Genomic DNA, 9,238 nt, shown 5'->3' with positions numbered 1-9,238 from the left:
ACTACTTGATAATAGAATAACTGTATGAGGAATAAGCTGGGGTCCATGGGATCATTGGTATTTACTTGTACACCAGGAGCAGTTGACCCTATGGAATACAGAAGTGGTCATTTACAGACTCAGTTGGCACCAGTTGAGGTTACCCTGTGAGGTTTGGGGTTTGTTTTACAGGGTACAGTATAAGTTTCATACCAATATATACTGAACTTTCTCCCAACCAGGAATTTATGGGGCAAGGAAACAAGAGGTAAAAGTAATACCTAATGATCAGCTTGCTATTTTTTTCTTCTTACTCCAGCAATGCTGGACTCTGAAGAGACTTCTTCCTGGCCAATTTGGGCTCCAATTGCTACTGGATAAACTGACCAAAAAGGAGATTCTAATATTGTTTTGATTTTAATTATCAGTAGAATATAGTTTTGCTGGTACACCATGGTAACAGAATAGGTGGGATAGGGGAGAATAGGAGAGGATTATGGATGGAAAGATCTCCTTGAGAGGATTCTGGAGTTGCCACATCCAGTGATGGCAATTAATGAGAGATTAAGATAATTTTATGTGGGTAAGATCAAAAGGGTGCCAAATCTCTCAAACGTGAGAGTTTAAGTTACTGTATTAGATTTTAATAACCTTGAACAACTGAGATGCTGGCTGAAGACAAGGGGAACATGAGTTAGATTGTGGATAAGGAAAATCATTGCTATCAACTAAGGATTCATGGCTGCCTGTGAAACGAAGACTACATCACTGAGTCACATTTTTATCCTTCGTTATGCATATATTTATGTGCCCAGTGGGACCAGCATCATCTAGGACTTGGAGTTGGAAGGTAAGGGTATAGGGACTCAGGGCAGATCCTGATGGAGCAACTCTAATACAGGTTTCACTAACATGACCATCGCTGGAGCTTGGGTCATTGCATCCAAATCTTTAGCTTCTAGGTTTGTGAGTCCTGCCTCTCTGCTCTGCATCTGAGTCCAGGCCCATGAGAAGGACAAAACCAGTCAAGTGTCTCCTAGTTTCCCCTCCTGGGGCTCTCCAGGCAGCCCCAGCAGCAGCAGCTCCTTTTCATCTCCTCTTGAGCATGTACCTGGTCACAGTCCTGGGAAACCTACTCATACCCGGGGCCAACAGCAAGGACTCCTACCTACACGCTCCCATGTACTTCCTCAGCAACCTGTCATTGGTGGGCGCCTGCTTCTCCACTGTCCACAAGATGCTGGCCAACCACAGACTTGAGAACCAGGCCATCTCCTTCTCTGAGCGTCTTACGCAGATTTATTTTCATGTTCATGGACAATTTTCTCCTGGCTATGATGGCCTATGACCGCTTTGTCACCACCTGCCACCCTTTATACTACTCAGCAAAGATGACCCCATCAGCTCTGTACCCTGCTGGTCACTGGGCTGTGGGTCATTGCCAACCTGGCTGTCTTATCCCATACCCTGCTGATGGCTCCAGTCTTGTTCTGTGCAGACTCCATCGCCCACTTCTTCTGTGATGTGACTCCTCTCCTGAAATTCTCCCGTTCTGGCGCACACTTCAATGAGATGATGATTCTTTTTTCCCCCCCAAATGATAAGAAAAAGTTTATTTAGAAAGTTACAGAGGTAGTAGAAGTGAGGCAGCTGGGCTGCGTAGGCTCAGGAAACAAGTTACATAAGCAAAAGAAGGGCCCTTGGAGCTTAGGAGAGAGAAAGGCAAAGGTAACCTGCCTTGGGGAGGGGCAGAGAGAGGGATGGGAAAGGCTCGGGCCCGCTTCCAAGAGGGAGAGCCTGAGATGATGACTCTTATGGAAGCTGGGCTGATAACGAGCATCCCCTTTATTTGCATCCTGGTACCCATTCATCATTATCACCGGTGCTGTCCTGAGAGTCCCATCCACAAAGGGAAGATGTGAAGCCTTCTCCACATGGGGTCCCCCCCTGGTCTCCACATGGGGTCCTCCATGGCTCCATCATATTTCTGTATTTTAACCCTTTACCCTTTCACTCAGCTGAGACAGAAATAGCAGCTGTGGCGATGTTCACAGTGGTGACTCTCACACCGAACCCCTTCATCTACAGTGTGAGAAACAAGGACATAAAAGGGGCACTTTGAAAAGTGGTTGCTATGAAATTTTTTTTCTATTCAAAATGAAACAATCTAGGAAAATCACTGAGGGAATTAATTAATTTTTTGGTTAATTCTCACCTGAGGCTGCTTTTTTCCCCCGTTGATTTTTAGAGACAGTGGAAAGGAGTGAGGAAGGGGGAGAGAGAGAGAAAGAGACATCGATGTGAGACACATCAATTGGTTGCCTCCCACATGCTTCCCGACTGGGGCCAGGGATTGAACCTGCAACCCAGGTACGTGCCCTTGACCCAGAATAGAACCCTTGACCCTTTGGTGTGTGGGCATGTGCTCCATCCACTGAGCAACACCAGCCAGGGCCAAGCTACTTAATACAACATTACAACAGGAATATGGGTAAGTTAAACAAGAAAGAAATATTTTTCAAAGTCTTAATGACCAGCCATGTCAATCAGTTGCATATTTTTTTTCACTTTCTGTTCCATTTATGTCAATGCACTGAGGTATTTTACATAGGTACTAACTTATATTCTGATTTTCCACTTTTATTTATAATAAAGCTTTTCTAAATTACTATGTAGTCTCCACAATTTTATTTTACTGCCCTTATATATTTCCATCAAGTTGCTCTAGCAAAATGTACTTAGTAGTAGTTCTGTTTCTGAATGAAAACATAAAGGAAATTTATTATTTGAAAGTATGACTTTAAATTTGAAAATGATTGCAGGCTTCTTGTCAAGATGGCAGCATAAGTAAATACAGTACTCTCATTTTCCCACAACCCTATCAAAATTACAACTAAACTACAGAATAAGCACCATTCAGAACCGCCTGAAATCTAGCTGAATGGAAGTCCTACCACTTAAGATATAAAGAAGCCACATCGAGACTGGTAGGAGGGGCAGAGACTCAGAATGAGCTAGTCCCACACCCATGTGTAGTGGATAAAAATTGAGAGGCATATCTCAGCTGAGGAGTGAGGGTCCCAAGTCCCCAGCTCAGGGTTCCAGTGCCAGGAAGAGAAGTCCCCATAACTTCTGGCTATAAAAACCAGCGGGGATTGAGGGCTGCTAGTGTTCCAGGTGTTTCTTCTTAAAGGGCTCACACATAGATTTTGGACCTACTTGGACTCACTCACTCTGAGCTCCAGTACTAGGGCAGCAGCTCAAAAAGCACCAGGGACATACAGGGAGGAACTGACTTGTCTGGCATCAGGGTAAGAACTGGAGAGGTAGCCTTCTCCCAGACAGAACTGCTGGCAGAGGCCATTGTTCCTTTTCTGAGCCCTTTCCCCATAGAGCTAGCAAGCAGGCACCACATCTGAGTCTCCATCAACCTGGCTAAGCCTGTTAGCCCCACACTGGTGATTCCTTGAGACCCCACTTCACCCAACTTTCAGGCTCACCCAAGCTGTTTCCAGTGGCTTTTCCATATGAATATACTGTCTTGGCTCATGCTTCTGACTTTTCTAAAATCACTCAAACAAGCAGCATCTGGCCTTGGTGTCGCCCATAACTCTTACTTAGTAGGTCCAGGCCTGACACTAGCACAGCCATCCTTGGTCTCTCCTGGGCACTTCCAAGCCCAGCATAAGCAGCAGCCATCTGGAGAAAGCTTTGAATCTCATGGCGGGAGGCCTTGGGCAGAACACAGGCAGTGGCTGACCTTGGCCTGCACCTCTCAGGAGACCCCAGAGCCAGTGCACCCGGTGGACAGATTCAGACCACATTGAAACACCCCCCAAACCACCACCTCCACAAGTGACACATTCAAGGGGTGAATTTAGAGGGCACTAGAGCTCTGCTGAAATAAATCCTCCTCTATGGGGTGGGCCCCTGCACAGCTCATCCTATATGGTGGCCCCATCCAGTCCTCACATTTGATTGGCCTGGGGGTAAATACCTCCCATTGAGGTGCCAATAGCAATCAAGGCTCAACTACAACTGGAGGGTGTGCACACCTCACAAGGGGGGGGGGCAAACCTGGAGTGCCCAACTCAGGTGAATGGGGAGACTGTGCCACTGGATCCTACAGGACACCTACTACATTAGGCTACCTTGTCAAGCCCAGGAGATGTAGCAGCTCTACCTAATACATAGACTCAAACACAGAGAAGCAGCCAAAATGAGGAGACAGAAACACGTCCCAAATGAAAGAATAAGAAAAAGAAACCAAATGAGTGGAGGAAAACAAACTAAACTAACAGGTACAGAGTTCAAAACAATGGTTATAAGGATGCTCAATGACTATAAAGATGCTTAGTGAGAACTTCAGCAGTGAAGACATGGAAACCATAAAAAAGAATCAGTCAGAAATGAAGGATACACTAACTGAAATGAAGAATAATTTACAGGGAATTGACAGTAGAGAGAATGAAGCTGAGAATCAAATCAGCGATTTGGATTATAAGGAAGCAAACATTACCCAATCAGAACAGCAAAAGGAAAAAAAGAATTTTAAAAAATGAGGATAGTGTAAAAAGCCTCTGTGACAACTTCAAGTGTACCAACATTCAGATCATGGGGGTACTGGAAACAGAAGACAGAGAGCAAGCAATTGAAAACTTATTTTAAAAAAATAATGACAGTAAACTTTCCTGGCCTGGTGAAGGAAATAAACATAGAAGTCCAGGAAGCACAGAGAGTCCCAAACAAGATGAACCCAAAAAGGCCCACGCCAAGACACATAATAATTAAAATGCAAAGAGTTAAAGACAAAGAAAGAATCTTTTTAAAAAAAAAAAAAAAATCTTTATTGATTTCAGAGAGAGGAAAGGAGAGGGATAGAAAGATAGAAACATCAATGATGAGTTATTGATCGGCCACCTCCTGCACGCCCCCAACCGGGGATCAAGCCCACAACCTGGGCATGCGCCCTGACTGGGAATCAAACCCTGATCGCCTGGGTCCTAGGTCAACGCTCAACCGCTGAGCCACGCCCAGCCAGGCCAAAGAAAGAATCTTAAAAGCAGCAAGAGAAAAGCTGTTAATTACCTACAAAGGAGCTCTCATAATATTGTCAGCTGATTTCTCAACAGAAACTTTACAGGGCAGAAGGGATTGGCAAGAAATATATAAAGTGATGAAAAGCAACGACCTACAACCAAGATTACTCTACCCAGAAAAGCTATCATTTAGAATTTATGGACATAAACAGCTTCCCAGACAAGAAAAAGCTAAAGATGTTCATCACCACCAAACCAGTATTACATGAAATGTTAAAGTGTCTTCTTTAAGAAGAAGAAAAAAGAAAGATAAAAAATATGAATAGCCCTAACCAGTTTGGCTCAGTGGTTAGAGTGTTGGCCCATGTACTGAAGGGTCCCAGGTTCAATTCCTTCCAAGAGCATGTACCTCAGTTGTAGACTCGATCCCTGGCATTGGTCAGGGTGAGTGCGGCCAATTGATGTGTCCCTCTCACATTGATGTTTCTCAGTCTCTCCCCCCCTCCACTCTCTCTGAAAAGCAATGGAAAAAAATATCCTCGGGTGAGAATTATTAAAAATATGAATAATAAAGTGGCAATAAATACATCTTTATCAAAAGAGAAAAAGAAAAGAAAATGCAGAAAATAAAAAATTGACAAATATGTGAAACTGGTTAAAACATCACTGAACAGGATGCTCTGGATTTTGAGCAACAACAACAAAAATAAGGCAGTTTCCCTTAATTTCAGAGAGTATGTAAAATGACATTTTGTAAGAAAACCGACAGAATTCAGAATCAGAGGTTGTTTCTGAGTTTATCATATGATTTTCTTTTTTATATTTATCATATTTGTGCATTGATATGTTTGCCTGAAGGAATAAATTGTAGCATTTACAACTTTTAGTCTATATCCAAGAATTCTTTATAATAAGATAGAAAGTACCTGTTCCTTGAAAGTCTGAAAGAAATCCCCAGTCTTTGTTTCATGTACTTTGGTGTTTTGTTACATATTCCTGTTTTATTTTTATCATTATAAAGCATCCCTCTTTTTTTCTGTAGCAGCGTTTTTGTTTTAAAGGTTTATTTCGTCTGATATTATTATAGCCACTTCAACTTTCCTGTGGTTGCTGTTTGCATGATACATCTTTTTTCCATCCTTTTACTTTCAATCTATTTGTGTCTTTGAATCTAAAAGTGTGTACCCTGTAGACAGCGTATACTTTGATCATGTGATTTTAAAAGATTTTTTATTGATTTTTAGAGAGGAAGGGAGAAAAGAGAGAGAGAGAAACATTAATGTGAGAGCAGAACATCTATCACTGCCTCCTGCATGCCCCCAACCGGGGATTGAACCCAAAACCTGGGCATATGCCCTGACTGGGAATCAAACCAGCAACCTTTTGGTGCAGGGGATGATGCCCAACCAACTGAGCCACACTGGCCAGGGCTCATCATGTTTTTTAATCCAATGTTATGATCTCTGCCTTTTAGTTAGATTGTTTAATTCATTTACCTTTAATATTATTATTGATATAGTTAGATTTATGTCTGCCAGTTTATTTTTTGTTTTCTGTATGTCTTGTGTCTCTTTTTGTATGTTTACTGCTCTCTTTTGCAGTAAGTGAATGTTTTTTAATGTAGCATTTTAACGCCAGTAATGGTTTTTTTCACTATATTTTTTGGATTTTTTTTCTTCTAGTGGCTGCTCTAGGTTTTACCATATACATCTCAACTTAATCAAAATCAGCTTCAGATTTATGCTAGCTCAATTCCTGTGATAAATATATATGCTTCTTCTGTATAGCTCTAATCTCTTTTCCCCTTTTGTGTATTATTTATGTGTTTTGCTTTCCACATAATCTATCAATGTTACAAACCCAATGATACATTGTTATAATTATTACTTGACTATCTGTGGTCATATCTTTACGCCTATTACAACTTTACTCACACCTACCTCCTTTGTGCTGTTATTGGCAAATATATTACACATATATTACATTTCTATATTCTATGGGCCCAACAATACATTGCATACATAGTATTTTATCCAATTGCTTTAAAAATAATTTAAGTGGGGAAAAGAGAAAAAAAGGCACTTACAGTATTTTTTTTTTGAGGTGTAAGTGAATTTTTACTAGGAAGGGAAGCTGTCAACTGAAAGAGCAGCAAATGAAGAGTGACTAAGGAAACTCCTTGTTTTCACAGGTATACAAGACCTGCATCATATATGACACAGGAGATATCTCAGTTTGTCACACGTGTGCGCGCACACACACACACACACACACACACACCCAGCCCAGAAATGTCAAATGCTTTTCCATTCAATCTAATACTTCTGGATTCTTACCAAAAAGGACTACATGAAGAACATGAAAAAGTTTCTTACTGAAAGGAAACCCCCAAAGGAGAATAACGGAGGGAATGTAAAAATTAAGAAGTTATGTAAAACACTCTTTCAATTGGTAATTAACTACATTTTCATATCTTAACGGTAATACAAAACACAGTCACTTTCATAACAGGTTCAGATTACTTAAATACCAGATACATTTTTAGTCCTCTTTAAGTGTTTGGAACTTATTTATGTTTTTGTGAAATGAAGCTATTAATACTTTTCTACTGGCTGGCTGGCATGGCTCAGCGGTTGAGCATCGACCTAGGATCCAGGAGATCTTAGGTTCCATTCCCGGTCAGGGCACATGCCTGGGTTGCAGGCTCCATCCTCAGCATGGGGTGTGTAGGAGGCGGCTGATCAATTATTCTCTTTCATCATTGATGTTTCTCCCTCTCCCTCTCCCTTCCTCTCTCTGAAATCAATAAAATATATTTAAAAATAAAAACAAACCCTTTTCTATAGCAGTAACTGCACACCAGGAAGGCCAGGACAAACACAACTCAGGGAGTGGAGTTTTCCCAAAGCTGCAGTATGAAAAGACTATAAACAGTTGGTTCCATAGATGTGAATGGGTTTCTTTGCTCTTGGAAATCCACATGGAATACAGAATGGAGATGTGTACAACGGTTTCTGTAGGGAAGAAAGACAACACCCTGTTGCAGTTAGTTTTCTGCCCGTTCTGCTGCATCACATTCTTCTCCTGCACTGTCTGATGCCCATAACATGAAGTTGTCCCTAAGCAACTGCGTGATGAGGGTGCCATCTTTGTATGAGTCTTCATTCAGCGTATTGAGTTTTGCAATGGCCTCATCAAAAGCTGTTTTAGCAGGCAAGCTCTGGGCTATTAAGGATCTCATAGTAAAATACAGAAAAGAGCCAGCCCCAGCAGAACTGGGTGTGTGGGCTGCATCTTTCTTGCTTATTCAAAAGCTTCTTGGTAAGCTCCTTGGGAATTATCTATCATTTGTTTTTGATCATCACCACATGCAGCTTCAGCAAGGTACTGGAAGTCATCTCCCTTCATTTTCAGATAGAAGATCTTACTCTCTGGATTAGTTGCATTGACTGTTAAATACTTATCCAACAATTCCAGGACAGTGGTGCAGATGGACCTCAGTTTGGACTCCACTTTCTCCTGGTAGTCCTTAATCAGCTGCAACTTCTTGTCAGAGGTGCCAATTTTCTGCTTGGTGCTCGAGATGACCCTCCAGGCAGACCTGCAGCCCCAACCACGTTCTTGCAGGCCCCTGAGAGCAGGTCGCACTTCTCATTGGACAGCTTGGTGCCCTGCTCTGGCATGGTCTTCATGCAGGTGGCTATGTTGTGGTAGCACTCAGCCAGCTTCACCTTCTGGATCAGCTCCATCTTCTCCATGGGGACTGGGAGGAGAGCAAGGGCCAGCACGACCTGGATCGGAGGAGGTGTGCGGAGGGCCTTATGGTTTCCGTGGCTGTGGTGCAAATCCCACTTCTTTTTAAATGTGTTTCCTGTATTCTTTTGTAAAAAAACCCAAAAACCCCAAAAAAACAAAAAAAAACCCTCCTGATTCATGGGTGGATGCTCAACCACTGAGCTACAGCAGCTGGGCAAAGTCCCACCACTTTGATCCGCTTTTTGCTTTAGCCAAGGACCCTCCTGTCAGCCTATCCCCAGGGCCCCTTATAGTATTCTTTATAATTACTTAATTGCCTTTATCAGTGCTCTTTGTGTGGATTTAAACTGCTTTCAGCCTGAAGAAATTCCTTCAGTATTTCTTGTAAAGCATGTCTGCTGACAACAGATTTTCTTAGTTTTTGTTCATCTGGGAAAGCTTTTGTCACTTTTAATTCTTTGAAA

The 9,238-nt window shown here is 42.2% G+C and overlaps 1 pseudogene; it reads right to left on the bottom strand.

Moving 5' to 3' along the window:
- Positions 1-8,064: 8,064 nt before the first annotated feature.
- Positions 8,065-8,776, bottom strand: LOC107535804 (14-3-3 protein theta pseudogene; annotated as a pseudogene).
- Between the last annotated feature and the right edge of the window lie 462 nt (positions 8,777-9,238).

The sequence above is a fragment of the Miniopterus natalensis genome, chromosome 3 (genome assembly GCF_054644295.1).
Source record: "Miniopterus natalensis isolate mMinNat1 chromosome 3, mMinNat1.hap1, whole genome shotgun sequence".
Taxonomy (NCBI): domain Eukaryota; kingdom Metazoa; phylum Chordata; class Mammalia; order Chiroptera; family Miniopteridae; genus Miniopterus; species Miniopterus natalensis.
Note: the sequence above shows the minus strand (reverse complement) of the source record. Positions and strands in the feature narration are given on the sequence as shown.